The sequence below is a fragment of the Sturnus vulgaris genome, chromosome 5, assembly GCF_052056855.1.
Source record: "Sturnus vulgaris isolate bStuVul1 chromosome 5, bStuVul1.hap1, whole genome shotgun sequence".
NCBI lineage: Eukaryota > Metazoa > Chordata > Aves > Passeriformes > Sturnidae > Sturnus > Sturnus vulgaris.
The window spans coordinates 2,680,608-2,707,295 of NC_142247.1; the positions used below are offsets into that span (position 1 = coordinate 2,680,608).

General features: G+C 40.1%; 1 protein-coding gene across 8 annotated transcripts in view; it reads right to left on the reverse strand.

The window, feature by feature from the left end:
* CALD1 (caldesmon 1) overlaps positions 1-26,688 on the reverse strand; it is a 172,848-nt gene that overhangs the window by 129,415 nt on the left and 16,745 nt on the right. For 7 of the 8 annotated variants that reach the window (XR_015803619.1, XR_015803620.1, XR_015803621.1 and 4 more), the window contains exon 2: positions 6,365-6,449. The exons of the other annotated variant lie outside the window; for it this stretch is intronic. The gene's annotated coding sequence lies outside the window, so the exon portion shown is untranslated. The remainder of the gene's footprint in view (positions 1-6,364; positions 6,450-26,688) is intronic. 8 annotated transcript variants of the gene reach the window in all.

Here is a 26,688-nt window from a genome sequence, read left to right on the forward strand (position 1 = left end):
CCAGCTGCATCTGCTTCATGCAACACATGTAGGGTTTTTTAACCTGGTAAATCCATGTGCTGTGCCAGTGAGGGATTTACCAGCCTGGGCTCAGAAGAATCATTTGTGATGTGTCTTCATTTACATGAGTTCAGAGCACGTGTAAAAATAATGTTTTATTCTTGCCATGCCCCACTCCTAGCTCTGCTGCAATTTTATGATATTGCACTCATTTTGTGCTGATATAAACATGCCTAAATAAAAGACAGGCTTGCTACCTCTTCCAAGACCCTCAACCAAATGTATTCTTGCTTGTGCTGGTCTCTCAAACTAAAAATTAACAGCTGGGTAAAACAACAAAGGAAATTTGGACATGTGTTCTCAGTGGGTCTCTAGTGAACTTTGCAGAGGTTACACTCAATATAAGGTTCATCATTTTCATTTGATTTAGTTCCCTTCTTTTTTTAGCAAATAAATCATTATACAGAAACAGGATTTTTATTGATGGCCCTCCTCAATTTCCACAAGCCTGGACAGCATAAGCTTACAGGTCATGTAATGTGGTTTTCTGCAGCCATTTGCCCAAATATTTTACATTGCCACTTCTTTATATTTTCCAGATCATGCACAAACTTGAACCAACCCTCACAGCCTTACCAAATGCAGCTACTACAGTGTTATTATCCAGACACGAGGGTCAAGTAGTCAAAGGATTTGTGTAAGGTCATACACACCATCAGCAAAAAGCTGAAAGGTCAGAACTGATGTGATGATTCCAGATCTCCTGGCAGCACAGTGCTGCCTCGAGCTAAAAACCACAGGCATGGATTCAGCCATTCCTGCACCTTTGAGAAAGGTTATCAAAATTAAATTTGTAATTGAAAAGCTTAAATTTGGCCTGGTTTTTTTGTTTGTTTTTTTGGAGGGAGGGGGGTGTTGTTTCTTTATTAGTAGGCATCAAATAATGCATGATGTGGTAGCAGAAAGGGTCCATGCAACATTAAATGAAACACACAAGGCAGAAAGGTGATATCCCTAACACAGCCCTGTGATGATCACACCTGGAATACTTTATTCAGCTCTGGAGAACTCATTTCCTCAATGACAATAACAACCCAGAGAACAATCACAAGAGAGCCATAAAAGTGTTAAGCAAGCAGAGAGGAACTGACTTATAAAGAGATTAAAAGAGCTACGCATGCATCAAATGAGTTTTAAGTAGGGGATGTGACAATTGGCTGCATGTGTTAGAACATTAGAAAGGACAGAGAATCATTGTAGTGAAACAAAAGTTTACAGCTACAGGGAGCAGTAGTAAATTAAAAATTATGAAAACAAAAAAAAAGCAATTTTAATAGCAAAATCTACTGGAGTACAGGGGTCGACCTGATAATATGCTTGACCAAAACTTGCCAAATTCTCAACCCTTAAGAACATAAAAGGTGTCAGTTAGATGCTGAAGGCTTTCTATTCTGGAATTTCCCCAGTGGAAGAGTCCATCCCTTGCTGGGGAAGTTTCAGACATGCTCACCTCTGAAGCCACAGACAGATCAGGCTCACTGCTCCTGCACCACCCCCAGCTGGGCTGGCTCCATCAGCCAAACTCAAACCTTGGGAGTCACAAATCCAGAGTTTTGCCTTCCCCAGCCTTGGAAAAGCCAGCAGAGGGAATGGGAATGCTCCTGTCACAGCCAGCCAGGCTCACTTCACTCTGTTTTTTCAGCTGAATAACAGCACAACACACAACTCCTGAGATTGGATGTACAGGATGATCAATAGCTAAGGGTGAAAAGCACAAGGGAACCACAAACTTTGTTATAACAATGTCCTCGGTCTTGGGAAATCCTCTTATTTTCCTTACTGTACTGCAATGACAATTTTTAAAGGCTTCTATTTGTCTTATTCTATCAAACCTGCTAGTTTTTAGCAAAGCAGTGGCTGCCTACTCTCTAAAACATGAGCACAAGCAACGAGTACACTGAAGGCCCATTGCTGGCTGGCCAATTTCCACATATCCTAATATGGTGAAGAAAATGTTAGACTGGAGCCCAGAGCAGAGTGCCAAATTTAACAACTCTGCAGTGATCAGAGTGCCACAGAACCTCTGCTTAGGCTCACTGAAACTCCAGGCTGCTCACATGAACTAGACCATAATTGTACTTGTGCACAGTGACAAAGCCCAGAGCCTTTTGTTCTCCCTGCCCTGCCAGGGAAGGCTCAGGCTCGCTGCCCTACAAGGCTTTCAGGGACAGCAGCTCATGGGAGTGTTTCCCTTCTTGGGCTAAATATATTGAGGAAATCCTGGGTATCCCGAGGATATAAAACAACATGCACGAGGCACTCTGGGGTTGTGTAAATAGCAAGGTTTTCAGGGGCTCCCATACAAAACACACTTTTTCTCTTTCTGCTGCTAATGCACATATGAGAGGTTTGATATCAAAGCCATATAAAGGGCAGATACCTTCCTTGCTGTTTTGCTACTACTGCCATTTATGAACCTTGGCAAGGTGCAGGCTGCTTACCTGCCTCTGAGCCCACTGCAAAATAAACCTTGCCCACTCGTGTTATGTATTTACACTTCAGCCTTCCCAATTTTCAAATGGTTTAGGATTTTTGAAATAGCTAAGACAAAGGGTGACAAAGTAAATGAATGACATTATTGAGGTCACACTTCAGTCTTGCCACTTTTTCTCTGTTGTAATGCCACCAAAATCATTGCAAGGCCTGATAACAGAGATTTGTTGACAGAACAGAAGGGGATTATTGAGTTTATATCAGTGAAACAACTCACTTTAGGCATTAAAAGAACAATGCTACCTTGATTATGCAAAAGGGTTAGCTGGCCTCTCCCAGATCATTTCCTATGAGATCATATGCAGACTTGGAAACAGAAGGGACTGGTTTCAGGAAGTTTGGAAGCCTTCTATGGATTATATTAACAAGGCACAGGCTGTTCTCTAAAACTGATTGTACATCAAATTCCATTGCAGCCACATGCCCTTGGCTGGAATGCTTTAGAATATATGATAGTACCAACAGCCACCAGAAAAAGCAGCAATTCTGTCATTTAATCCCTTTGTCTTTTTCTTTTTTTTTTTTTTTTTTTTAGTACTGGGAATCAATTTTAATTTTTTGTGGTACAGACAGACAGCATACAACAGGTTACAGTGGGAAATCTCTTTGGTTCTCAAAAGTTTCAAGTATCCCATAGAGTCCAGCTACAACTTTTTACAAAGTACCTGTCTTACATCAGTACAAATAAATGTTGAACTGCAAAATTTTGGAATGATACCTAATAGCTATTAGAAGTCAGTTTTACTTTTTCTTCCCTGGTAAGTACTAGCAAAACAACACATCTACACAAAAGCATATCAGTGTCTGAAAAATACTTTTTCTTGCTATTTGAGGTCTCACCTACTACCAAACATTTATTATTTAGTATTTACTACCAAACGTTTTCCAGCCAGTTCAGTTACTGTACATTTGCCCTTGATACAGGAAATTAGAAAGCAAATGAGAAACTGCATTCCTTTTCCAAGAAATAAAGGAATTTATTCTTGTGCTTCTTTTTGGAAGTGTCACTTGTGGAGGCTCTGGCCCTCAGGCTCCTCAGCAAGGATTATTTCACATTTGGGTTCATGTTAACTCTTTGGTGATGCACAAATTGCACACTGAACTCTACAAGACCTTCACTGTGAGAGACTGAATTTCACTGTGGGAGGCAAATTAACCTGTTAATGGAATCAGATAACACTCACCTATTTATTAGCAATGATACCAGCAGATTTAGCTTCCAGTGGAAAGGAACAACATATTCAAACAGCTTCTCTCTAAGAAAAGTTATCATCTTCCCCCCTCTTTACAGATGGGGGAAGAGAGGCACAGATAAATGAAATATAGTTCCCTGTCCAAGCCCAGCTGGTCAACAGCAGCACTTCTTACACCCCAAATAAGTTCTTTCCTCATGGGGTTGCATTTCTCCTGCCACCTCACTGGAGAACCAAAATATTTATCATGAGCATTCCCCCAGCATTAAACTGCCATCTTTTACTAGAAATAAAATACACTTTGCTGCCTGTTGGGACTGGAGAGAAATAAGAGGAGTGAAAACCTCAAATTTATTGTAATTATTTGCTATCTGTTTAATAATGGTGTTCTCTGTGCCAGACAAGATGCAACAATTAAGAGACAGCCACTGTCTTTGCTTAGTTTGGAGAATAACTATCCCTGATACAATCTGCCAGGAATCCATCCTTAGAGCCTTGCCCATCACTATTTATAACTGAGTAAATATGAGAGGATTCACATCTTTTGCCCTGAAAAAACAAGACCTTTGGCCTTCACATTCTTTTGGAAAGTGTTTCAGAGAAGGCTGTTGCTCTGCAGCAATGTTTCCTTCCATTAAAATTCCCTCTTAAAATATATGGCCCAAAGGAGGAACACTAGACCTCAAATATACCACAAATATGGACAAGTCTGCCTGCAGGCATTTGGAGGCTGGGAATTTGCCCAAAACATTATCCTTCAAGAATTAACCAACTCTCTGTCAGCACAGTTAACAGCCTCAAAAAAAACCCCAATTTACTTTGACATGCTTTTGTCAGGACAACTCACTAATTGAATATTGCACTGTTTATCACTGCTTAAGGTTTAATTATTCCCAAGAACTGAAACTGGAGCCTTTATAGCTCCATGTGCAAATAAAAAAAAAAAAAAAATGTGTTTGGGAGCCAATATTGGCCAACAAATTGACTTTTAGGTTTCTCCCCTCCTGGCTGCAGCCCAGCTCACTCTGCCTCTTCTTTCCTCATGTCCTGACCCAATTTGTGGCAGCCAGAGGTGCAGGCAGGGGCAGCTGGCCACATGAGCTCTGTGCTCAGCACTTTCCTCTGCTGGGCCACTTGAACCTGCCTGTGAACACCAGAAATGAGAAAAAAGGCACTGAGGAAACACAATTCAGACACAAACTCACTAAAAGTGTGTGTAGCCATCAGCTCAACCACGTGTGTGCCCAGAACTCCTTGGGATGCTTACAAACCTCTCCCTTGTAGGAAAAGTTCAGATCAGATCATGCAAACACAGGCCCTGACAGCAAAGTTTTTAATAACAAACGCTTTGAAAAATAGTAAACTAGGTTATTTTCTATACATCTTCAATATTAAAAAAAAAATTGTATTAAAAAAATGGCCTAAACTTTTATTATAAGTATTTTCTTATAATTTCTAATAATAAAATATCTCTTTATACCATTTAAAATTAAACCTGTTTCACCTTCCTCCTAATCCTATCTCACAACAAAAATATTCAAATTAACAAACCCAAACGACTACTGCACAAGGCAAGTCCTTTCCTCACCTCCACATCAAGGTTGGCTGCTTCACTTTTTGAATTTTGAATCCTTTTTGCTTCCCTTAGTTTTCACTACTAAAACTCTGCATTGTGTCAGTATTTTACAAAAATGTTCCATCCTTTTGAATCAGTGGATTTGCTACCCATGACATCATAACCTCCACCTGTGTAACCAGAATGATGGAGTTTCCTCACTCAGAGCAATTTGGGCTAAATAGCAATTATAAAGCAAGTGCAGCCTGGGAACATTTATTATTATTATTACCATTATTGCTTAGAAGACTCCTATCAAGTGCTGAAGCAGCAATCTTTTGAAAGGCAAATTTCCTCCCACCTGGCAAGCAGAATTTTTTTTTTTTTTTTTTGTGTCCCTATCAAACTAAAACCAGAACACCTGGGGAATAGAGAGTCATTGACTTCACTGACATATTCAGCTACATGATTATCTTAATGACACATAATGGTCTCCATATTCATAACCTTTCACCAAGAGAAAGCCTGGAGTGGCTTTTGAGCTGACCTCATTACCTCAGCCTGCTCCCTGTGTGTGCAGAGATGAGCACGGGTAGGGTTCATGATAAAGACACAAGAGTTGGACCTTCCCAAGGGAAAAACACCTCCTTCCCATTCAGGTCATTTCCAGGAACCAGGAGATTAATATGGAGCCACAACATGGAAAAATTTCTCAGTGCTTCAGAGAGCTAAATTACTGTGTACATAATTACTTCTAATCCTTGGCATACAAAACATTTTTAAAAAAAATTTAAAAAATTAAAAGAGGGAAAATCAGGGTGGACTATTCCCAAATATACAAGTAATTTCTGGCAGCCAGTTTGATCAAGGACTATCACAAAGTGTCAATCAGGCTGATCACAAACCCAAACCAACCCCTTTCCATACCAGACTCTGAGTTTCAAAGGAAACTAAGCTTACATTGAAGTGCAGTTCATGATAGAAATTGTCTCAACTGAATCCAATGCAGCTCAAATAGGAGAAAAAAAAAAAAAAAAAAAGGCATAAAAAGCAAATATCTCACCAGATATGATGCCCCTGAGCCTGGAAGATGCTGCCTGTTCAGCTCCCAAGGGATTCTCTGAGTAAGCCAATGCTTATCACAGGCACTGGAAAGACACAAGTGTTTACATGAGGGGTTGAAGAGGGCACCAAAGGCAGAAAAATTTTACAGTTAGGATGATCTAGAAAGTAAAACAAATCTTGGTCCTTGCTGCAGTTGCTAGATACAATTGCACCACTGACTAAACTGATTTGCTGCTCCTTTTCTGTTTCCTTTCTTCCTGTGAGGAAGAAACTCCCAAGCAGGAAAAGGCAGGAAAACTGTCCTATGCATCTGAACTCCCACTTAGGGAAGAGTGGCTTCCATTTGCCAGGAAAACTGCTCCATTCACCTGATCCTGCTGCCATGACTGTAACCCAACCACCCTGTAAATATCCTGGGAATCATCAGCCACAGAACTGAGAATTTTAATATCCAAACTGCACTGATTAACATGGAGCCAAACCTGATTATGCCCCCAATAATCACTTCCAAAAAAAAAAAAAAAAAAAAGAAACAACAACAGAGGGAATTCCCTATTTCTTTTGGCTGCAGACCAGCACAGTTTCTTGATTGCTGGCTGCCTCCAGTCAAAAGATGCAAAAACTTTTGGCTATTCATGCATAGCTGCTGGGTTGCATTTACATGGGTTTCTCCCTGCACATGTACTTGGACTGCAGCAGTGGAACAACAGCCACCTTCAAGCAATGGCTGGGATAAATGATAACTTGGACAGAATGTGGTGAGAAAAAGCTGCTGTGAGCCATGCCTAAGGGGGAGAACTGCAGGGAGTTCTTGGAGAGTACCCTCAGATCTCCAATCTGAGAGAGATCTCAAATCTCTCTCAAAAATGGGAAAGCTGCTCAGGGGCTCTGGTGATTCCCATCCACTTCCAGGTACAGAGGCAGTAAAACAGGCAAAACTTTCCAATATTCATATATTCAGAAGACAAAAGGCTGGAATTACAAGGTGCAGAGAAATTTTCTTTATATGTTAAACCAGGTGAAGAAAGATACCAAAACCAAGCTGGCTTCACAACCAGCTTTTAATCAGACAAATCGAGTTTACCTTCCCACCTACTCAGCACAATCAGCAGGGTGGTTAAAGAGTATTCATTAGATTCACTGTCTTGAGCAAGAGATTTGACTAAGCCCTGAAAAAAATACATCATGCTTTTGCAAGTGACAGTGCAATTTTCCACCATTTCTTCTAAATCCATGAGCAGTAACGTCAGGGGCAGGATTTGCTTATCTTGGAGAATTTTGAGGAGTTTTTTCCAATTTTAAACTGCCTGCCAAAGGGGTTTTTTGAAGGCAGTGTGTGATGAAATGAAGAGGGAGTCAAAGTCTCCTCCACACATGCAGGGCTGTGCTCCACCATGGCTGGACACAACTGGTACACCCTTTTGTTTTACAAAAACAAACACCTTTGGTGCCCCAAGAGCTGCCAAGACAGGGAATCACAGCTAACATGGCAGTTCCTCCAGGAAACTATTCTGTGTCACAGTAAATACTGAAGAATCCACGTTTTCCTGAGGTTTTCTGAATCCAGAAAACCTTTTCTGGTGAAAGGAATGCTGGTTCTCTTTGTGCAATGCCTAAATCCAGATTCCAGGGCTACCTCAGCCTTAGTAAAATTCCCATTAAAGTCGATTGCTGTTGCACGTTCTAATCCAGAGAAAATCCAGCTCTATCCTTCCATCAATAAAATACTCCAATCACTGATAAAATCCAAGGACTGACATGCCACTCAGCAGTCATGTAGCTACACGGAGTCATCCAGGTCTTTCAAGCAGAAACTCTGCTTCACTTACTGTAGCTGTGAGAAAAAACACCCCATCATTTATGTCCCAAGAAAATACCAATTTAAAGGTACAGCAGAAACACCTTTAATTTGTGTGACTTCCTGACTGCTGAGATGTTTTGCAGATAAAGCTCTGAAGGTGGACATCAGTCTTAATCAGAACATCTTGTTTTCTTCCTAAGGCTCTCACTTAGCCCTGTTTCCCTTGATTCCTTAACACCAAGTCGTTCCTGAGTGCTCTCATTCACAGGGTACTTAAGTGCTCTCCTCACCAACCTAAACAAGATTCCTCACCTTCTTTAAGTTAAGCACAGGTTTGTTGAGACACAGCCAAAACATACACACACATATTCCTGAGCAAGGACTTGTTTTTCTTTCATGGGCTGTTTTTATTCTGTAGTCCTAAGCACAGTACTTAAAAAAAAAAAAAAAAAAAAAAAAAAAAAAAAAAAAAAAAAAAAAAAAAACTTTTAAAAAAAATTATGTTGCCAAATATCTTCAAGAATTCCTTATTGAAACAAAACTCACAAATGTATTTCAGACCTTTTCCAATTCATGCCACTCTATGATTCTATGACCTATCAAGTGAAATACCATGAATGAGCAAATCCTGACAACTGGACATGATTTGAGGCAGAGGAATTTTTTTAACCCACTTGCTGATATCCTTTTATACTGTTTCATACCATATAGCCAAGTCAAGGGGCACCAATAACTAAAAAGTTCCTATAAAATTAATCTATTTGGTTCATGCTCAAGAAATCTCTGGATGACACACACAAAGGAAAGCTGAGACAATTATCTTGCACTTTGTTCTTAAAAGGAGCACTAAATGCAACACAAATGAATTATTATTATTATTATTTTATTATCATTTACCTCATTATTTCTTCCATCTCTTTTAGATCATTTCATCACTATATTTACTGACATACTGATCAATTAATTACCAGGTGGGAGAAATTGAGGTGTGAGTACCAAACCCAAACAGTTGGAAATGTAAATTTTTTCTTCCTCTTCAAGGAGTCAGTACTGTCTTTCTTTCATAACTTTATAACTAGAGATAGCTACTTCTAAACAGAGAAGTGGACCATTTAACATTTTATAAGCAAACTGAATCATGTTTTTTCCATGGTTCTTTTCCAGTGAGAAATTCTCTTCTCTGTAGGAAGGGGAAACAAAAAAACATTTTCAGAAATGTTTCTCACAGAGGACAATCCCTATGGTCCCATTCCATGGGATTAAATGTGGGAACACTTAGATGGTAAAGCCTGCATAAGCAAGCAAAAACAATGGCACTGAGGGCTACCTATTTCCAATCTACTGGAAAAAGCTTGATCCTCTTTTCCATAACCTAAAGAAAGAAACAAAATGCTTTATTTCATTGCAACACCCTGGGAATGGCAAAACCTGTGAAGTTTTGTTGCTGAGGATAACTCTCCCCATTATGGCACAAATATTTAAAAACCTAGAGAAATCAAACCTGGATTTCTGAATATTTTCAGAGCCCTGCCTCAGGGCTATTAAAGCAGGAGGCATGAAAAGCAGCCAAAACTCTCATTGAAACCATATCAGGTGTGGCACTGATTCAGAGGAAAGCATTAGATGTGCTGAATTTCCCTGAATTTCCCTGAATTGCTTCCTAACAATTCTGGTTGCAAAGGTTCCCAGGGATGGCTTGGTCTGGTTTTATTCATCCCTTAGGACCAAAAAACATCACAACCCAAGTGGATCCGGGCTGCAGACATTCTAAAGGAGGCAAATGGCAAAAAAAAAAAAAAAAAAAATTCTCTTTCAATGCAACCAGAAACATCAACTTCCATTTCCAGTCACCTGCAGAGACAAGGTGAAAACCACCACCCACCACCCACAGCAGCACCTCTTTGGTGTCCTCAGAGCAAGCAGCCCACAGCCCAGAGCCACACATTCACAAAAGCACATCTGAAATGCTCTACAGGGTCACTCAAATTCCCAACTCTTCAGCTGACCAGGCTGAGGACTGAAATTTGACAGAAAGGAGCCACAGGTTGCAGCTTATGGATTTCTCATATGGAAAACCTCCCTTAAGGTGCCATTTCTCATAGGCTTCATATATGACTGGTTGAAGGGACATAGTTAAAATGAAAAAAAAATAATAAAATTGGGGGTTTTAGCAAGAGAGCTTCTTTTGCACTTTCATTTTACCAAGAGAGCTTCTTTGGCACTTTATTTTACCAAGATAGCTTCTTTTGCTCTTTCATTTTAACTATAAGTCCCTGAGTTTCTCCTCTAACAGCACTTTAAAAAGACCTGAAGCAGTTTGGTCTGTTATTTGAACCAGAGCAGCAATTGTTTTTTCACCTTATTTTTCACTACTGCAGAGAAAAAGCACAGTCAGGCACAAGCTCCAAGTACAGCCTTAGTCCCTTTCAAGACTCAAACATGAAGCTGAATTTCTGACAATTTGTGTTAACAACAATTTGATGACAAGCCAAGGTGTGATATTCCACCATGTGACAAGGAAAAAAGCAAGGCAGGTTTTGTCAGCATCCAAAAACAAAGCATACATGTGGATGCTGCACATGCAGGCAGAACCCTCTTTTGAAATCTTGGTTTAGACATTTTTGGTTCATACTTCCATCACCCACCTATCCATCCTTCTGACTCTAATCAATTCTGGAATTAATCATCAACAAACATTGGCATTTCAGGAAAAAAAAAAAAAAAAGGCTTTTTGAGGATCCTTTAATTCTTCCATATATTTACTCCAAAGAAGGTCATGTCTTGTCTTACTCATTTTTTTCCCCCAACATTTTTGTTCTATGTTTTTCTTTATAGGAGACTGAAAGATAGAGATTCTGTACATTTTTGTGGGACAACTATATTGGGCAGACAGCCATTTCCTCAGCCAATATCAGCAGTGAATTTATAGCTCAAAGAAAACTCTGAAAAGTCAGGGGTTTGTGGGACAGGGGTTTTGTTTATTTTTGTTGGGTTGGTTTTTTTTTTCCTTAAAACTGCAAAACTCTTTTAAAAGGTTGTCAGCAGGCTTGTAAAGGAAAAGTGGAATTTAAAGCATCATCTGCTCTGAAGGGTCTCTGGTACCCAGTCCCACCATGCTGAACACTCACCTACACTCCAGTCCCTCACATTATTAATTCCAACCTTGGTTCACACCACCAGACTGAATATTCCCTTCAAATTATTGCTAGCCTATATTATAAACCACATCATTTTTACTTCACCACTCATTTTCTTAACTTGGTTCTCTTTAGTTTCAATGTGTGTGGATGCAAGGAATAAAATACAAGCCAAACAACATTTCACCTGGACTGAGACTCTGCTACGAGGCTGAAATTTACCCTTTTTTCAAAAAAAAAAAAAAAAAAAAAAAGGGTTTTCAAAACAAAGGTGTTCTGAAGGAGAATTAGAGTTCTACAAGTGGGAAATGTACTGAGCATCAAATAGTTGATTTTGACAAATGCTGTGTTGACAGCATGCACCCAGCACAGCTCCAGGACAGGCTGGGTTGGATGGGACTGAAGGTTGTGTGGCAATGGAAGGCACAGAAATGTCAAAGCCACACATTTAGAGATAAAGGTAAGGCAGCAAACAACCAAAAAACTGTGTTAGAAACATGGGAGACAAGAAAACAAACATTTATTAACAAAACTCTAACTCCAAACCCTAAAACTGAAGAAAGTTTCTTTTGAGACGTTTTAGTTGAAATATATTTGGGAAAATGTTGCAATGAGCCACTTGAAAAAAAAAAAACAACAAAAAAACAGTACCAACAAAATATACTGCATCTTTTTTATTTGAGTCTACTTTATTCCACAGATTTTGAGTCATGATTAGGATTCCATAGGTTTAGTATTACATCACTGATTATTCATAATGAAATTCCAGGCGGTAGCAAAAAAAATATATTTTAATGAGAGTACCACACAAGAGATGGATATGGGGCTCTTTGAGCAGAATTACTGATAGGAATGTTGAATGTGGATTAAAACAACAGTTGTCTGGCTCACCTGTGCATGCTAAAATGTCAAGTGACAGAGCACAAGTTATGCTGTTTCTTGAATTTCTCAAGGAATTAATCTAATTTGAACCTTGTAGGATTTTTCAAAAGATTTTTCATTTGCTACAGCCCTACAGTGCTGTCAGCTGCTGTAAAAAGTATTTTTCCTGTTTTCATATCCCATCCATCTCCTTGATGAATAATGTTTTGATGTTTTTTAGTAACAAGTTTGGTGTTTGTTGGACTGGGGGATTAGTGCCCTTCAAAGCCCAGTGTGACACAGTGGACAAAGCCCTTGGCTGGCATCACCTCCAGTCTGGTGCTGTCACAGGAATCATTTTTCTTTTTTTGGGCTTCATTTTGTCAGAGTGACAAAAGGGGAAATGATGCCAAACTCCTCTGTAAAGAAGGACCAACACAAAAAAAAGCAATGCCTGACAGCTTGATCATAAAGCCATTTTACACTACAGAAAAAAGGTATCCTTTAAAGGGTTCTTTAAAAATAAATACTAAGAAAGCCTTGCAGCTAACAGAGGGTTGAAAGTAATTCAGAATCATCATGTATTTTCTGCAGGTAGATAACCTGGGTCTGGGAGAGATGATCTGCTGGAGTCCATTACCATATAAACAGGCAATCTTTGTACAGGAAATTCTATAAACTCCAAGGTATTCACTGCAACACTTGCCTTGGGACTAAAAGAGATTTTTATGTAGTATGTCAAACGATTGCTTCCATAGTTGCCCAAGAAATAATTCTGATTAGGGCTGTTCAGTTTCATGTTTTTATGCCAGAAGCAGATGAAGAAAGCAAAACATTGCAAAAACAAAAAAAACAAAAACAAACAAAAACAAACAAACAAACAAAAAAAAAAAAAAGTTAAAAAAAAAGTCTTTGGAAAACAATGTTTTTGAAGAACCACCTTTGCTTTAAAACACAGGACAGGACTGTGCTGTCAGATCTGGATCAAGTCATGAACAATCCCAGGCTGACATTTGAGGAACAGGATAAAACAAAAGGAACAAATGAGCTACTGAAAATCTCCTCCTTTGAACAGAAGGGAGTTACTCGTGGGTCACCCAGGAATCACAGACCTGAGCTCCCAGCAGGGTTTTGACAATGCTGAGGATTTTGACACCTGAGAAGCTGCTCCTCACCTCTGGGAGACAGGGGAGGCACCAAGCCCAGCCTGGAATCTGCAGCTCAGGCTCCCACAGGATTCACTTCCCACTTGGTGAGAATTTCAGGTAAGCACAGCACACAAATTATCATTACTTGGCTCAATATATGCACATAAAAGAGAAGGAGACCCAAGCACAGAAATAAATTTCTGATAGACAAAAATGTATGGGGACGTGCATGAGAACAGAAAGGAGAACACAGCAAACCCCATCTTTTGCTCTTCAAAGGAGACACTTAATTTTGGTTAAAAACTGATGTAAGACAGAAGATATGAATCCCCTGCTAAGCCTACAATTAGTGCCTTGCTCTTTTGTGCAGCTGAACTAAACTGTATCTTCAGATGAATTTTTTTGGAACGCTTTTAATGATTTTGGCTGCCTGTATTAAGCTGTTGCAAAATTTGATTTCCAGGGTAGTGACAGCCAGGTCTAAAATATCCGGATCAGACATCCAAGAATCAAGGCTTTTCAAAAATAACTTGGAAAAAACCCTGCCCTTTCTTTTGGCATCTTCTTTTTGACAAAAAGTGTGTCCACTTGCCAAATTAAGGAGAAATATGAAAGAACAAACAGACCCTTGACCTGTAGCCAGACTATTGTTATGCATTCCATGACTGTGTGACAGTGTAAAACATGAATTTAACAAGACTGGTTGGGAGCTTTCTGTTATGCATGCACACTCATTCTGGTGATTTTTACAAGTTTTGTTTTTTTTTTTTTTTTTTTGTTCAACATCCATTCTACTCTAGAAGAATGCAGTGGTTACATGAAAATTCACCAATTTCTGAGCACAGCTCTCCACCCCTGCCAACAGTGACGAGTCAAAATAAGTAGGTCTGAAATATTTCTCCATTAGAAATTACTGTGTGCTGCACTGATTGACAGAGCTGGAATCAATCCAAAGCATCAGGCATACCAAGATGTGGAATGAAAATGCTCTGTGTTTATGCATTAAACACTCACACAGCATTCACTGGCATGAATTAGCCCAAGGCACTGCACATCCAGTGAGCTGGTGGATTATGGCCAGGGATTATTGCTGAAATGGTCAACAGCCAGAAAACCAGAGTCTGCCAAATCTGAGGGCTACAACTGGATAGGAGAGAAGCTTCATCATCAGTTTCAACAGGGCCAAAAAAAATCTGTTTCTTACATGCTAACTTTCACTTTTCTTAGAAATCACTAGAATGGCTTCATTTCTTCATTTTAAAGGAATCAAAAATACTTACTCCAACCATATTTTTAAAGTCTTTTTATACATATATAAAAGAGCCTGGTCTCCAATAAAATCTATTCTTAAATCTAAATTCTGTGGTGTTTCATAGGCAAACTGTTTCATGATGTGATCCAAAACTCACTGAAGACTTTCCTTCCATCAGGCTCTTCACTGTGTGACTACTCAAAACAAAATTACACCCTGACATCTTTGTTTCTTTAAAGCAGCCAGAACCATCCATGTCATGGAATGGAAGCTCAAGAACTTCCCTGCTCTGTGGAGCCTCAGACTCCACAGCTTTATTAACCTGACTACAGCTCCTTGGAGGACTTCTTTCCATTGGAAGTTATGAAAATAAATGTAAAATATATATGCTCGCACGTCGTAAAAGTGAGGTTTTGTTTCATTTTAGACTAGGAGATTAAAAAAAATTACACTGTGAAAAATAAAATGGAACTTACAAACCCCTAAACAATAAAGAGTTATGCACCATGGAGCTGTTTCTGCTCAGCTTCTCTCATAAAAATGAAAAAGGCATCAAAAAGTAGAAAGTCAGCATATCTGATATTTGTAAATGTCTCTGTACCCTTTCTGTATGCAGTAGTTGGATGTGTCAGGGTTGTTTTCCAGCTGACAGGAAAAGACCCCAAAATCTTGTCAGGTATCTAACCCACTAGTCATGAGTCAGGTTTATAATTTGCCCTCTCCCACTTCAAGTGTAAATTAAGACCAAATCTTCGTGCTCACTGTGCTTCAGTCTTGGTAATCACTTTCAGTGAGCTCTGGCACAAAATTCACCTTTGGAAAGATCCTGGAGAGCTCCCAGAGGAGGAGTTTTCACCCGTGATGTGCTGTTATCAATGACACTTCACCAAGTGTAAAAGGGCTCCACTTTTCATTATTCTCACTTATAAGCGACCTTTCCTTTTCCAATCAGCAAACGAACCATGTACTTGAGAGGGTGGGATCAGCTTTAACTTCTGATTCCCAAATTTCTGAGTGTATTTACCAAGTGTCCTGACAAAACTCTTCATTGTGTTGCACGCCCACCATAGCACCAGACAACTTTCCCCACACGACCAATAACCTGTGTCAATATTAAACTGCTTTACCTCAAAACCAGCAGAACTTTATTTCTGTATAAATGCTAACAGCTCAAAGAGAAGGAAAGCACAATTTCAATAATTATGCCTCACAGTGATGGTCTGCTCAAAGGAAACTTGCATTCTCTACTTGTACACTGAGCTATCCTTTAAATTTTCCATCCTCCAAAAATGACAGTTTTTCTTTCCTCTCTGCTTTTAAGACAGTGCAGACTGACTGCTGACTTTCACACTGGCTTGCCACAAGTGAGAATTTCCTGCACTGTAAAAAAAAAAAAAAACTCTCTTGAAAAATGAGTTATTGCTTAACTGAATTCACTTTGTACAGCAAGAAACTCCCAACAGGCAACAGAACATTTTCAAATTCCAGGGCTGTGAAAGGTTAAACTTGTGGCATCATCCCTCTGTGTTATAATGAACCCAAGGCAATGGAATCTCCCCCTTGGCAGGAAGGACAGGACTGCCCTGTGGCTGAAGGAGGATGCATCACTGCTGTCCCAAAAAATCTCTGTACATGCAAAACAGAGCCTAACTGGGCATGACAGAACCAACACGAGTAACTCAGTGTAAAACAGCCAAGGGCACGCTCAGCCAGAGGGGATGAAGCCACTCTCTCACTCCCCTGCAGCCCTGGAAGATGAAATATTTCACACAAGCTGGCCAGCAAAGTTAAAATTCCCCTGTTTCCTGGCACTGGTGCCCAAGAGCTCGAGAAGTGGCCTCCAGCAAACCTCTGTGCCTGCTGCTGGCCACTCCTGCTCCTCCAGGGCCATCCTTTCTGCTCAACTCTCCCCCCTGATGTGCACAGGCATTCCCAGCAGGGAGCAGGGTACCTGAATGCCAACAAAGGGCATATCCCAGCCCTTGTGTTCCAGCACAGCCAAAACACCACTATCATTATGGCCATCAGCCACAGCTTGCAAAAATTCGAGTCTTACTCCTTTGCCAGAGGATACAGAGGAAAATTTGAAGGGAATGGTGGGTCTGCCAAACTGTAGGCAGTACTTTACTCATTAGATAACCCTTTCTCTCAGATCTCTTTGTTATTGCATCTGGGGGAAAAGGAAAAAAAAAAACATTTAGGCAGCTTTAGTAGTACAATTCTGCTTCTGCTCTCTCAGAGATGTTAATGTCACACATAAATCTCCATGTTTTACTAATGGCATCATATATCTTCCCAGGCTTTTCCAATTCACCCCTTGTTGTGCTATCTATGTACTTTATCACACAGGGTTTCCCTGTGTCAGGTATTAAGACACTGTGCCTTGTCTTCCATAGGAAAGCACATGTTCTTATCTAAATTGCTGAAACAAATAACTTGAAATATTGTCCCTGCAAACATACTTGAATGGTGTGTTTTCAGATAACCAGAGCTTTTTTTTCCTCTTTTCCTTCTCCCCTTCCCTCCCATAAATTAATTCTCCACAGGAGTTAACCCAAGACTAAGCTGCATTCCCAGTTTGGAGGCAGGGAAGGATGCTGTGCTGTAGCCAGGTAACTCATGTCCCACCTGACAGGGACCACACCCACACCAGGCAGGACTCAAGGGTGGCACAGTCCTTTTATTCCCTGCCTGCAGAAACACGAGCTGGGAAACTGAGCTGTTCCCCTTGGAAGTTTCTCCTTTGCAAGTAAACACCACTGTACACAGTCCCTGTTGTTTAATCCCTCTGGTGGGCTCTGTGCCTTGGAACTTGGATACCTGACAGTGAAATTGTTTTCAACTGATAACTGGCCTGAGGATGCCCCCTCTGCTTATTATTTCTTTGATCCAGATAAGCATTTGGTTGTTTAATCAGTCACAAAGCTAAAGCAGAAAGAGAGAACGTTGAAAAGCCTGACAACCCCACATATTTAATTTAGCCTAGAAGTAATTTCTGGGCAGAAAGGGAAAATTTAATTAACTCTTCTCTATAAAAATGCATAGTAAGATGTGTAGCAAGATCTTATACATTCCTTTGAAGTTTGTCATACATTCCTGAATACCTTTGACAGCCTAAGCAGTTATGTGTCTGCTTCTGATTAGATAATTGAAATAAATCTACACCAAATAAATTCAGATCTCTTAAAATAAACTGCAGAGGTACATGAACTTTGTAAAATTCATGCAGTACTTCAACCAAAAGGCATTTCTGAAAAAATCAGTTATCATGAAGGAATTTATGTCTCTATTTTTTTCATGCATGGGGTCTGCAGCTCGTGTCCAAATTTTAATCCAGACTTAATTCCAGTCAGTACCAACTACTGCAAACCACTACAGCATGGGGAAATCATATCTTTTACACTTACTACTTTCTCCATGCCACACCTAGCAGTTAAATGCTCTTTAGAAATGACAGATAGCACCGTGTCAGTCACCTACTCCAAGTCCAGCAAATATTTGTCTGCTATTCCAACTTGAGACACCACTGTCAAAGCAGGCTGGACCTATGGGGAAGGTAAATTTCAATTCACTGCCATCAACCAACCCATGCTGCAATACTGTTTTGGCCAGACTACAAAGCCTGGAAAGGTGTGTATAATATGTGCAATAATATATGCTACTATGCAATATAATACATAGACCCAGCCATATGACATAAAATGGAAGGTGGCAATAAAATTGCATGTATTGCTTGGCAATGCATGAAGAGAACAGGGAGAATTTGAGAGTACAGCTAGGTAATAAATGGTTCAAGCCATGCAGCTACCTGAGACTCAAAGAGAGCACACAGACAAAGCTTCCCACGGAGCTGAGAGTGACCACACAAACCTGAGTCACGCTGATCACATTGATCTGATTGAATTTATCAATCAGGTAGCTCTGCCAATCGTTGTGCAATGTCCTACTGAAACCACAAAGAGGACGGCACGCCGTGGATTCAAGATTAATTATCTCGATAAAAACGCTCATAAACAGCTCTCAGCACGATGACCAGACAGACACAAGAACGTGCTGCAGCTCCAGCTGTGTGACTGTTCTTGCCAAAATGCTGAGATGCCATCACACTTCACGCAGCCAGGAACTCTTCTGGAAATGCTTTCTCCAGCTCACAGTCACGGGGAGTTAATATTCCTTCCCCTTGTTCCTGATCCTGGGACAGGGGCAGACCCAAAAGCAGGCAAAGAGGGCAATTTAGGCAGTGGGAGAGCACAGAACAAGGGTTGCAATCACTCAGCCATCTCTCCACGCTGCTCAGGAGTAAAGCCAGTCCAAAGCACAACTGGTGATGACAAGATAAACACACTTGAATATCCCAGGCCACCAGCCCTGCACGAAGGTACATGAAGTCATAGAAGTGATGAAGTGCCTGACATTTACAGGGAGACATCTAAAAATGGTGATGAAAGATGCAACTGAGCAGCCTATGCAAGCACTCATTTGGAAATATAACTTTGAGCCACAAAAGAGCAAGTTAAAAATATGTCCTGGAGCCCTACTGAGAAGTCAAGACTCATCAGATTCATGGGCAGAGAAAATGGAAGTAAAAGTACTGAATACACCAAAAAAATGAAAAATTCTACATTAAAACTGGGTCTGTCTCAACTAACCCAAGAATTCAGTGAAAATTTACTTCAGAAGGCTCATGTGATGGCAGACCCACCCTCTGTCACTTCCCAAGAGGTTCACACTGATCCAGTTAATCAGAGTGGAAGTCTGATACTCTGCCATGATGTGTCCTACCCAGGACACCAACTCCAGAGCACTGACCTGGGGCCAGAGTCATAGAAACAGATTAAACATTTTACCCCTGTACATACATTAATGCTTTTCAATAAAAAAAAAAAAAATTAAAAATATTAAAAAATAAAAAAATAAAGAAGCATCATGCTCCTAAATTTCACAAAAACAATGTTATCAACAATTTTTTTCTGTGCTTACTAAAAAAAAGAAACAAAAAAAAGTGGAACTACAACCAGACCTGTCACAGAAGACAGCAAGTCAATGCTGCTGACACACAGCTTACAGAAAAACACAAAACAAACCTTTGTTACCAAAACACTGATGATGAGTTGGAAGATAAAGATAGTGTGGATAACCATCAAAAACTTCTGGAGAGTGGAGAATTATATTAAAAAGTATACATGTAACATCATCTGAGTATCCTGCACAACTTTTTTTCCCCTCAGGACTTTGAAGTGTAATTATTTGCTTTTGGTGCACTGAAATACATGGGGGTAGGATTTTCCAATCACTTTTTACCATCAGATATGTGAAGTGTCCATGCTAAACAGGAAAGAAATATTTTCCACCAGATGGAGCAGTGCCACAATTAACAAAATTGCCACAACTAGTCTAAAATACACTAAATAACATCACACCTAAATGGAAATACAGCAGCCTCCAAAAGCTGTGTTCAGCAGTTGATCACTCCAGCAGTGCCCAGAGCTGATATTTCTGATTTCAGTTCCATGACTGTACCATTCCAGCCATCTATAAATCTGCTCATCCCTTCCCACCCTCTTTTCACAGCATTATTTCAGACTGGTTCTTCAAAATCCTGTACCCATTTTCCTTTTGTCTGTCCTCTCTATCACTCCTGTCAGCTCTGCCCTCCTCCTTCCCTCTCATCTCAAACTTGCACATCCAATGCAATTTTCATTTCTTTCCCTCACATTTCCTCCTAATTTCAAGTCTCTTTCTAAATTCTACTGTCATTTCTCATAATTCTTCCCTCTTTGCATTAATAATCCTGAGGAGGGCTAATTAAAAAAAAAATTTAAAAAATAACAAAAAGACTCTAAACCACAGAACTCCCAAAATTTTCTGATTCTTTGTAATATCTGCTTTACTTTGCAACTTTCCCAGTTACCCGGCTTTATAAATGCCACAGCAGAATTAGTTCTTCTTCCCCATCCATACAAGTTTTCTGATCATGTTACACAGGAAAAAAACCAAAAAAACCTCAATTGCCCTGGCTTCTGCAGAAAAGTAAGAATGTAAACATTCTAAAAGGAATGGGGCTTGGTTTTCTAAGTCAGGCCCACACTGTCCTATAAAACTCTTGATCAGCTGTCAATAAATTGATTATTGATGGGAGATAGTATTTCTTTATTCCTAAAACTAAAAATAAAATATGGAAGGCACAGATATCTCAAAGTAAATTCACTGCATTCTGCATAAGCTACCTATAAAACAAGCATTAAATAACCTTTTCTTGTTCTATTATGTCACTGAGGTGCCTGCTGGCACATTTAGTGATGGAGAACACATTTAATAACTGGATCATGATTAGTTATCAGAACAGCTTGTTCTCATTCTGGAGATGCAGCAGAGCACTACATCTCACTTCTATCATCCCATTTTTCTCCACTGGATGTGAGTCATTAAAGTGAAGTTAAATCTACAATAGTGTCCCATGAGAGAACCCATCCAGAAAAGGCTCTGGAGTGTGAGCCCTGCTGGTTACCCCCAGTTCCTGCTTCCTTCATGCATGGGACCTCAAAAGTCACTTGGCAATAATCCAACAACAGCCTTCAAGTTGGGTCTGTAGGAGCTCATTTCCCGTGCATTTTATTTTGTGTTTCTTGTCTTTGCAGACATCTCTGGATCACTTTTCTGTGACAGCTCCAGACAGGCTCAATAGCACAGTTTATTAACCATTGTAAGGAAGTTATTTCTGTTGGGGTTTTTAATTAAACAGGCTCAGTACTCCTGCTGCAACACATTTGCACTTCAGGGGTGATCAGAAAGGTTCCAACTTTGTCTAGTGGGACTTATGTGCACACACAGTCCCAAAATCAGCTTTTAGACAGAACTTGAGGGGACTTCTAAACTATAAGAAAGAAGGAAAAAAAAAGAACTGTGGGCTGTGTGACATGAGGCAGATGTCACATTTTCTTAGCACCACCAAGAGAAGAATCAACCAAACATCGTTCTTCCAGCAGCCCATCACCCTGAGCATAAAAATGTGTGTCCAATTTACTTGTCTGGTTTCAGATTCCAACTATTCCATAGGATTTTCTCTGCTACAATCACAGAGCCTGTTAGTAGCCAACATCTGTCCCTGAGGAGGTACCAAGATTTGATTTTTATTAGAGTTTTCTATATTGTTCATACACAGAGGATACAGTCCCCCACTCTATTTCTCTTGTTCCTTAATATATGACTTTGGTTTTGGCTGCATGACAACAATTTATCTGAACAGAGTCAGTTTATTGAATGACACAGATTGCAGTCTACAGCTGCCTTATCTTCATCACTGCTCTCTATCCCCCCACCCTCCTGATCCTGGTATCATCTGTGCATTTGATCTGAATTCTAAGTAGGAGCAGCTGGAGCATCACCCAGTAGTGACTCTCCTTCACTCCTGCTCCTCACTTCATTATTTTCCCCGAGTTTTCCAGTTCTGGAGTGCTGTAATAACAACTGTTCAAAGAGACCAGCATGCCTGATACACATTTCCCAAAAATCACCTTGGAAATTCCATCTGCTCAAGGATTACCAAACAGAACTACTGACAGGGAGGGTCCCCTGCTGACCCATTCCTCCTGGATAATCCCAGAGGAGCTGGGGTAATTTTCGTGTTGGAAAGGCGTGTTTATGGCAGTTATGGCTTACAGGAGCACAGCCACACTGGATTCTGTTGACTTTGGAAATTATCCCACCATTGATTTTATGTACAAAGCTTCCAGGCCCTGCTTCTCCTGCCAGCACCTCTCTGTAAAATCCTTTTTCAGTAGGGGACATGGGTAAGGAATTTTTTTTTCTCTGTCTCCTTGTTACAGTGTCTTAATTTTTCTTCTTTTGCTAATTATTGTTTTGGAATTTTGAAAAGTAACAGCTAGACAAATGGCAACATTTTTTGGTATGGGACAGGGCAGACCACAGAATTTCCACAACCACTGAGTAAGTTCAAGCAATCTCTAAAATACCATTCTTGCATGTAATTTGCAAGAATGTGGATAAATGCAAATATTTGATAAGTACTTCTATTTTTCCCTAAGGTTTCAAACACAACAATGAAAGTGGGAGCCTGGAGAACTTGGAGCATTCCCAGTACCAACTGGACACTCTTAACCTCTAAACTCTCCACTATATAAATGTGGAGTGTGTTTGCTGAGCAGATGTTTATATGCACTTCCTGTTTCAGTGCTAACTTTTTAGTTACTGGAAAAAAAAACAGAAGCTCTCTAACCCCTTGGGAATCATTTTCCATTAAAGAGACTTTAGATAGACTATTTGTTTTTTCAGATTTGGAAAGAAAACCCAAAGGAATGTGTATTTTGAGTACCTTTACTCATTTTACAATAACAGTCCAGGGCTGTATGGCTGGAAAAATTTGCAAATTTATTTTTACTAATCTACCTCATGACACCTGATGATGCTTTGCACCAATGGAACACGATTTCCTTAGACATGACCCTGACAGTTTTTCACTTGATCACACAAACAACCACAGTTGTTATAAATGAGCAGCCCTACCAATAGCCTGCATAAATAAAAGGCCAAACCATTGTGTGAGTATGAACCTGCACACATCCCTTCCCTCTTCCTAACAGCTGGGCCCTTCCAGGGCAGGAGAGAAGTCTGATAAAAGCTTCTGTGTGGGCTATTTCTTCTAGAAAGCAAATTAATTTCATTCCAACACCACTCATCCAGTACTTCTAACAAGCCAGCTTGCAATAAATTATATTTTTCAAGAAACATAACATGAAAGATCATGCCAGGTACTGGGCTACTATTAGCATGTTTTGGCATGATAGAAATCAGAGGACATGGGACAACCAAGAACTGAGTACAAGACTATAAACTTCTTTTTATTACTGCCCTAGGCTTGACAGTAATGGAGAATCATTGCAGAAAGAATTGAGAACCTAAGAAGACACAGGAAGGACAGCAGTAAATCAGCAATCTAAAATAACTCCGTGGATATGGTTTTAAGGAAATATTCCAGATCACAGCATTCAAGAAAATTCTTGCATGACCAGATTTCAAAGGGAGGATAAACTGAAGGAAAAGAAGAGAAATTAAGACATCAGTTGGTGATTTAAGCATCCCCATCTGGACCAATATTCTGTCTTTACTTATTTGACTACAGCCAGAGTAAACTGAGTTTTAAAGCACATGCATCTGGATTTCTCCCAGTGAAAGCTAAAAAAGGAATGTCAGCTTTTGCTGAAGTGTGATCTCTGAAAAATCCTGACTTCACTTCAACTGGCTGATGCTTTTTAGTGGTACTTTTAGGAATAGCAGTAATAACTTCAGTTGGCTCATAGTGACACTTGCACATTTAAAAACCTGTACCAATCACCTATCAGTCATTCACTGCAGCCCTTTTGATTTAGATTTTCTTTACCTTGCCAGCCACCATCGTGAAATTTCCCAGCATCTAGGGAGAAGAAATATGCAAAGGAATGAAAGCCTCATGTAAGATTTGAATATTTTTAGCCAAATGCAAAATTTTCCCAACAATGGCAGGCCCAGCATTTAGAGGAATTATTCAAAGTGGCACTGTGAAAACAACAAACAGTAAGATGCTTCAAATTAAAGCAGCCAGACATGTCCTATACAACCACAGTCATGCCTAATAATATTCATAATAATAAACTCTCTTCTCTCTGGGGGACCCCCTGAGTTTCTGACACTCTTTCACAGCTCTGCAGGTCTCACTCTTTGAGCAGAATGTTGCCAACACTGACCAGGAATGTTTGAGAGGTTGGAGCATGACAAACTGAGTGAACCCAGGGCTGATGAAAGATGCTGGGTATGAAATCCCCCACTTAGAAAAAGTTACAGCAGACACTAAGCAACACAGACTTCATTATGCTTCCCTAAAGACACCACTAAGTCCTGAGCAATAATCCACTGATGATTAGAATGACTGCACACAGGTGTAGTAGAAAAATCTGTCTTCAGAACTGAACAGCATTTCCTGAACTCTGCTGGAATAGATTGCTTTGTGTGCCTTAAATCACTGTGAAGCTGTCACACAGCAACAACTCTCAGTAATTTCTGACTTCAGCTGGATCTGACCTTAGAACTCTGCATCACACTGTGCCTTTCAGTGCCCAGAACTTCAAGTGATGTAGTCTCATTTAGCAGGTATCTCTCTAAAAATGAGCCATCAAGTAAAGGTAAGGAACTCAGTTCAAAATGAGGATCCATTTAAGTATCTAAGCTCTTGGTATGTTTTAATATCTTTTATTGACCCGAGTCTTGATCTTTTTCAAGATCAAGAGTCATCAGAAGACAAAAAAATTCAACAGATTCTTTAGCTAGTGAGAGCTCTCAATTCAAATGTAGGACCTCTCCATGAAGAAAATAAAAATACAGAATTTCCACATTACTAAACATGCTACACTTCCTTATTGCCACTCCTGGACCTTAGGGATTTGCTCCTGCTTTAGCTGAGGTCAGTACAGGAGAGCACAAGACAATCACCCCTGTCCCTGTGAAATGGCTCCAGTACAGCCCAGTTCCACCCTCACTGTGCAGAAATTGAAAGGAGAAATAAAATGTTGTCTGGTATTTCCTCATGGCACAGAAGGGCACACCATGCCGTGCAGCACTGGCTGAGCTCAGGGAGGATGGAGAAAGCTCCCCTGACACCCTGGTAAATTGTCTCTAAATCATTTCACCACCAGCATTCCATGCCTCCCACCCCTGAGGTAATGAGTGGGTCAATGTGTTGTATTTAATTCAAATATATTTCCCATAGGAGTCTCCTTCTCCTCTCACATAAGAGAAATAATTCCACAGTGTCAATCTCACTCTATGTGCAAACAGCACCACCCCAGCAATTATCTGACAATATCTAAGTGGATCAAGAAAAACTTCCAGGGACAGATGAAACCTATCAGGCCAACACACAGAGCCATGGTGGGGCAGGGGGAGGTTTTCAATTCCCAGCAGCTGCCTCCACACTGCAGTCAAGCACTGCCTTTGGAACTGCATCCCTTATCAGCTTCAAGCCACTGTTCATTCACTCAAGGACAGAACATCTAAAAAAATATATATAAACATTCCTCCAAGCTGTTTTGTTTTTTAATAAATTGAAGTATAACAGTCCAAAATATCTATTTTAATAGTAGCAACACAATATCTTCTCAAGGTATTTCTATGAAAGAAAAACAATTAAAGATCTGTAAGTCTAAATATAATTTGTTTAACTTTTTAACACACCACATAACCCTACTGGGCAGTGCACACTGCTGTGTGACTTATGGTCATACTCATTTTTAAGACACTCAGCTTGACAAACATTCCCACTGTAGCTCCTCCTTACTTTGAGAGTGTTGGGGTCCTTTAGCAGTCAGGTGTCTGAATGGACAGGCAAAAGGGGAAGTCACCAACCACCAATAGTTCATTGTACCTTCTTACAGGACCTACATCATGCTAAAGATTCCCCAAAGAAAGGTTTCAGGAGAACAGACTCTCAAAACCAGACTTTCTAAACTCCCTTCTCAAAAGCCTTGCTCATACAGGATGACTGAAGTAAATTTAAATCCTGTATAATTTTTTCACAACTTTAACCCCAAACCATTCCAATTTCTGCTAATTGAGAGGGCCAAAAATACCATCCAGATCTACTTCAAAGTTACTCCCCCTGCCCTCGAGTGAGGCTGTGGCAGCCCGTGGCCATTCTGAATAAAAATTGCCTTTAGTACCTGGAAAGTGAATTTAACTTCCCCAAAACAGGGATGAACAAACACCTGTGCCAGACCTCAACCTTTACATGGAGCCTCTCCCTGGGGTAAAAGAGCAGGACTCCACATTTCTCACGTGCAGATCATGAACCTCCCTGCTCACAGCAGCACTTTTCTGTCTCCACAAACCCAAAGAGTTCCAACCCAGCAATAATGGCACCAGATCTACTGAGCTTCCTTCAACAGATACCACAGAGACAGATTTTATGCTCCCTGCTATTTGAATGTATTTTTCACATTCTTTTCAGCTGGGAGGACCCAGAGGGCACTAAAGTATCTGTTCTAATGCCCCATAACTCGTAATTTCCAATCTCCTACCCCAAAAGTCCATTCTTTCCAGCCACACACTGGCATGGAAGCAAGATGTGTGATGAGC